We start from the raw sequence: 6,000 nt of genomic DNA, 5'->3' as shown, positions 1-6,000 counted from the left end.
ATTGGAGGCTCCCTCTTTAGGAACACACTGCATAATGTCCGCTCTCCCCAGGGGAGAGTGCCAAAAATGTACTGACCCATTTTTCGTGTTTTTATTTTCTTGTCATTTCAGAGAAGTGAATGCAGAGGACTACCTGAGATTCGGTGGAGTGTGATGAGGACTAGCATTTTTTAATGTCAATAAAAGGGTTAACGAGGGCTGTGGGGGAGTGTTTTTTTAAATACATTTTTTATTTCATGTGTTGTGTTTTTTATAATTGAAATTTCAGGCTTAGTAGTGGAAGCCGTCTTGTAGACGGAATCTATTACTAAGCTGGGCTTAGCGTTAGCCCCAAAAACAGCTAGCGCTAACCCCCAATTATTACCCCAGTACTCACCGCCACAGGGGTGCCGGGAAGAGCTGGTACCAACAGGCCCGGAGCATCAAAAAATAGCGCTCCTTGGCCTAGGCGGTAACAGGCTGGGGTTATTTAGGCTGGGGAGGGCCAGTAACAATGGTCCTCGCCTATCCTGGTAATGTCAGGCGGTTGCTGATTGGTTGGTGTCTGACTGACACTGAAAATATGGGGAACCCTATGTGTTGTTGTTTTTTTTGTAATAAAAAAAAAAGTGTGGTTCCCCATATTTTCAGTGTCAGTCAGACACCAACCAATCAGCAACAGCCTGACGTTACCAGGGTGGGCGAGGACCATTGTTACTGGCTCTCCCCAACCTAAATAACCTCAGCCAGGAGCGCTATTTTTGACACTCCAGGCCTGTTGGTACTGGCTCTTCCCGGCAACCCTGTGGCGGTGGGTAACGGGGTAATAATTGGGGGTTAGCGCTAGCTGTTTTTGTGGCTAACGCTAAGCCCGGCATTGAAAAAAAAATGTATTTAAAAAAAATAAAAACACTCCCCACACAGCCCTCATTAAACCTTTTATTGACATAAAAAAAAAGCTGGTCATCATCGCAATACACTGAATCTGACGTAGTCCTCCCCATTCACGTATCTGAAATGAGAAAAAAAAAAAAGGTTAGGACATCATTTGCGATCTCACCTGGTGAGTGCGCCCATACTGCAGTGTGTAACAGGGAGCCTCCAATTGCTCTTATCTGCCTACTTTATCCTGTATATACAGTCATCTATAGATGGCTGTATATACAGGAGAGCGCACAAAGATTTAACTCAGAGCTGCAGTGTGGGTTAACTCTTTCCTTGCTGGGCTCCTGTATAGTATACATGGATACACTATGCCCCCTGTATACTATACAGCGGGCGGAGGTAAGTAGTGATGCTCTGCACCCTGTATATGTATATGCTATACATCACTCCTCACCTCCTTACACTCCGTGGGGCGGGTGCTCTGCATCCGACCCATGGAGTAGTACCTGCAGTGAAAAAAATGCACACAGGGTACAAAAATGTTGGTTTCCGCACACCAGCAAAAATGCTAGAAAAAACACAAGGGGGGAGATTAATCAAAACCTATGTAGAGGAAGAGCGGTGCAGTTGCCCATAGCAACCTATCAGATTGCTCCTTTCATTTTTGTAAAGAAGCAATCTGATTGGTTGCCATGGGCAACTGCACTACTCTTTCTCTGTACAGTTTTTGATAAATCTCCACCAAGAAAAATTACCAAAATGCAGGAAAAGCTGGGACCGTTTTTCAGGGTTTTTTGCTGGTGGACAAAAAAAAACCTCAGTGGAATCCTGAAAAACAATAGAACAAAAGCCCAGCGTCCAGGATACACCACTATTCCTGTGAGGTGTAGAACAGGTCTACAAATAGAACTTTGTGGAGATTTAGACCATTGCACGAAATTTATCATGGGGCTTGCACAAGTTTGATAAATTTGGAGAAATTGCTCCAAATTTAGACCAACCAAAATGATCTACAAAAAACGTCTACCAATAACAACATTGATACATCTCCCCCTTAGACCATTGCACGAAATGTATCATGGGGCTTGCACAAGTTTGATAAATTTGGAGAAATTGCTCCAAATTTAGACCAACCAAAATGATCTACAAAAAACGTCTACCAATAACAACATTGATACATCTCCCCCTATGTGTTTCCACATATTCCTTTGAATCGAGACTTCTCCTTCTAACCAGATCACAGAAAGCGACATTAGTTGTGATAACTCCACTCTGGTCAGCCCAATCATGGTTCCCTCAAATTCTAGGAATGTTAATAAATTTCCCACGGATTTTACCAACTCACCAATTGATCTTAGTAGATCCCTCAGGGAACCCTCACCCTCTTGTACTATCAGGCCAACTACCTCTTGTAGCTTGGTTAATTTCAGGTCAACGGAATCTGAAAATTAGCTTTCACAATCAGCTCAAGACATACTCTCAGCTGCATGGGCTCCAGGTACCAGATCAGCTTATAAATCAGCCTGGAGAATTTGGTCTGATTGGTGCATACAAAGACAATTGGATCCCATACATGCACCTATAAGAAAGGTCATTAATTTCCTATCTCATTCTTTTAATATAGGTAAGGCATACCGTACCATCAATGTATATCGTTAAGCCATATCCTTTTATAACGCACCAATTCACTCTCTATCAATTGGTAAACACCCTTTAGTTTGCAAACTCATGAAGGGAATTAAATATAGGAGACCCCCTTTACCAGAATATCAATCTAGTATTAGATTTAATCAATTCTAGGGGAGACAATGAACTTCTGTCCTTAATGTTATTATCTTATAAACTTACCATGTCACAGTGTCTTATTTCTTTCAAAAGGGTGTCAGATGTTCGAGCATTCGATATTACACAGACAATTTTCTCCTCAAGGGGTTACCGTTTTAATATACAGAAGCACAAAAACCAACCTTCACGCCGTCTTTTACCCAGCTTTTCCCCATCAAGAAAATGCATGTGTTGTTAGTTGCTTAAAAGCCTAAAGAACTCAATCTCTCAGAAACCATTCATTTTCTCAATTATTTCTTTTTGCAAACCTCATTCACCTGTATCTTCCCCAACTTTAGCCAGATGTATTAGACAAACAATGGGGGAGATGTATCAATGTTGTTATTGGTAGACGTTTTTTGTAGATCATTTTGGTTGGTCTAAATTTGGAGCAATTTCTCCAAATTTATCAAACTTGTGCAAGCCCCATGATACATTTCGTGCAATGATCTAAATCTCCACACAGTTCTATTTGTAGACCTGTTCTACACCTCACAGGAAAAGTGGTGTATCCTGGACGCTGGGCTTTTGTTCTATTGTTTTTCAGAATTCCACTGAGGTTTTTTTTTTGTCCACCAGCAAAAAACGCCTGAAAAACGGTCCCAGCTTTTCCTGCATTTTGATAATTTTTCTTGGTGGAGATTTATCAAAAACTGTACAGAGGAAGAGTAGTGCAGTTGCCCATGGCAACCAGATTGCTTCTTTACAAAAATGAAAGGAGCAATCTGATAGGTTGCTATGGGCAACTGCACCGCTCTTCCTCTACACAGGTTTTGATTAATCTCCCCCTTGTGTTTTTTCTTGCATTTTTGCTGGTGTGCGGAAACAAACATTTTTGTACCCTGTGTGCATTTTTTTTCACTGCCTTCAGGTACTACTCCATGGGTCGGATGCAGAGCGCCCGCCCTACGGAGTGTAAGGAGGTGAGGAGTGATGTATAGCATATACATATACAGGGTGCAGAGCATCACTACTTACCTCCGCCCGCTGTATAGTATACAGGGGGCATAGTGTATCCATGTATACTATACAGGAGCCCAGCAAGGAAAGAGTTAGCCCACACTGCAGTTCTGAGTTAAATCTTTGTGCGCTCTCTTGTATATACAGCCATCTATAGATGACTGTATATACAGGATACAGTAGGCAGACAAGAACAGTTGGAGGCTCCCTGTTACATACTGCAGTATGGGCGCACTCCCCAGGTGAGATCGCAAATGATGTCCTCAACTTTTTTTTCTCATTTCAGATACGTGAATGGGGAGGAGTACGTCAGATTCAGTGTATTGCGATGATGACCAGCTTTTTTTTAATGTCAATAAAAGGTTTAATGAGGGCTGTGTGGGGAGTGTTTTTTTTTTTTAAATAAATTTTTTTTCAATGCCAGGCTTAGCGTTAGTCACAAAAACAGCTAGTGCTAACCCCCAATTATTACCCCGTTACCCACCGGCACAGGGTTGCCGGGAAGAGCCAGTACCAACAGGCCTGGAGTGTCAAAAATAGCGCTCCTGGCTGGGGTTATTTAGGTTGGGGAGAGCCAGTAACAATGGTCCTCGCCCACCCTGGTAACGTCAGGCTGTTGCTGATTGGTTGGTGTCTGACTGACACTGAAAATATGGGGAACCACATTTTTTTTTTTTATTACAAAAAAAAAAAACAACAACACATAGGGTTCCCCATATTTTCAGTGTCAGTCAGACATCAACCAATCAGCAACCGCCTGACATTACCAGGATAGGCGAGGACCATTGTTACTGGCCATCCCCAGCCTAAATAAACCCAGCCTGTTACCGCCTAGGCCAAGGAGCGCTATTTTTGATGCTCCGGGCCTGTTGGTACCAGCTCTTCCCGGCACCCCTGTGGCGGTGAGTACTGGGGTAATAATTGGGGGTTAGCGCTAGCTGTATTTGGGGCTAACGCTAAGCCCAGCTTAGTAATAGATTCTGTCTACAAGACGGCTTCCACTACTAAGCCTGAAATTTCAATTATAAAAAACACAACACATGAAATAAAAAATGTATTTAAAAAAACACTCCCCTACAGCCCTCGTTAACCCTTTTATTGACATTAAAAAATGCTAGTCCTCATCACACTCCACCGAATCTCAGGTAGTCCTCTGCATTCCCTTCTCTGAAATGACAAGAAAATAAAAACACGAAAAATGGGTCAGTACATTTTTGGCACTCTCCCCTGGGGAGAGCGCACATTATGCAGTGTGTTCCTAAAGAGGGAGCCTCCAATTGTTGCTAAACTACAACTCCCATCATGGGGGCTGTAGGTAAACAACAGCTGGAGTCTCCCTGTTTGGGAACACACTGCCAAAAAGGCTCTGTTCCCATTATGCAAAACGCATAATGAGAACAGAGCCATACTTACCACCCTGGCTTCAGGCCTGGACTGTGAAGCTCCGCCCCCTAATGATGTCATCACTAGGGGGCAGGGGCGGAGAAGTTGCAAGGGGTCTCAAGAGTGAGACCCCTGAGATCCGTCAGTCTGCCCTTGGACTACTACTCCCATCATGGGAAATTTTGTGTCCCATGATGGGAGTAGTTGTAGTACTGCAGTGCTGAGGGATGGCTCTTACACATCCCCCAGGTGTGAAACTGTATTGTGACTGTCAGGACTACTACTCCCATCATGGACAGACTCTGTTCATGATGGGAGTTGTAGTCCTTGGGCTGAAGGACAGATCGCAGCAGGTCATTCTCCAGAGACCCGCTGCGATACGCATTTATTAATTTAAAAAGCCGGCGGCAACACTCCACTCCCCGCCGCCTCTTGTATACAGATGTCACGATTCATAATCCCCGCCGCCGGGAGACCGGAGCTCTGATTGGTGGAAAGCTATTCACCACTATACACCAATCAGAGCTCCTGTCTTCTGGCGGGGATTATGAATTGTGACAGGTCTATACAGGGGAGCAGGTGGAGCCGCTTCTACAGTATATAATTGTTATGTGTATTTCCCCACCACAGACTAATAGTGACCCCCTGTAAAGCGAGCGCTGGGACCGCTGTGTGATTGACAGGTCCCCAGCGCAAGTGTCCGGCCCCACTGACCTTTACATGTTGTAAATCTTTATGATACACACTGCCCGTCCTCCTCTTCATTCTTCTGATACCGGAGTCGCGCGGCTTCTGCTTTCACTATAGTCAGAGCGCCCCCTGCCGTTGTCTGGCCCCAGCCCTGTGCAGTGTGGAGGCAGGGAGGGGGCGCTCTGACTATAGACTATGATACAGAAGCCGCTCGTCTCCGGTATCAGAAGAATGAAGAGGAGGACGGGCAGTGTGTATCATAAAGATTGATAACATATA

This window comes from Hyla sarda, chromosome 1, assembly GCF_029499605.1.
Source record: "Hyla sarda isolate aHylSar1 chromosome 1, aHylSar1.hap1, whole genome shotgun sequence".
In the NCBI taxonomy this organism is placed as follows: Eukaryota; Metazoa; Chordata; class Amphibia; order Anura; family Hylidae; genus Hyla; species Hyla sarda.
The sequence above is the reverse complement of the archived record's forward strand: the minus strand, read 5'-3'. Positions refer to the sequence as shown.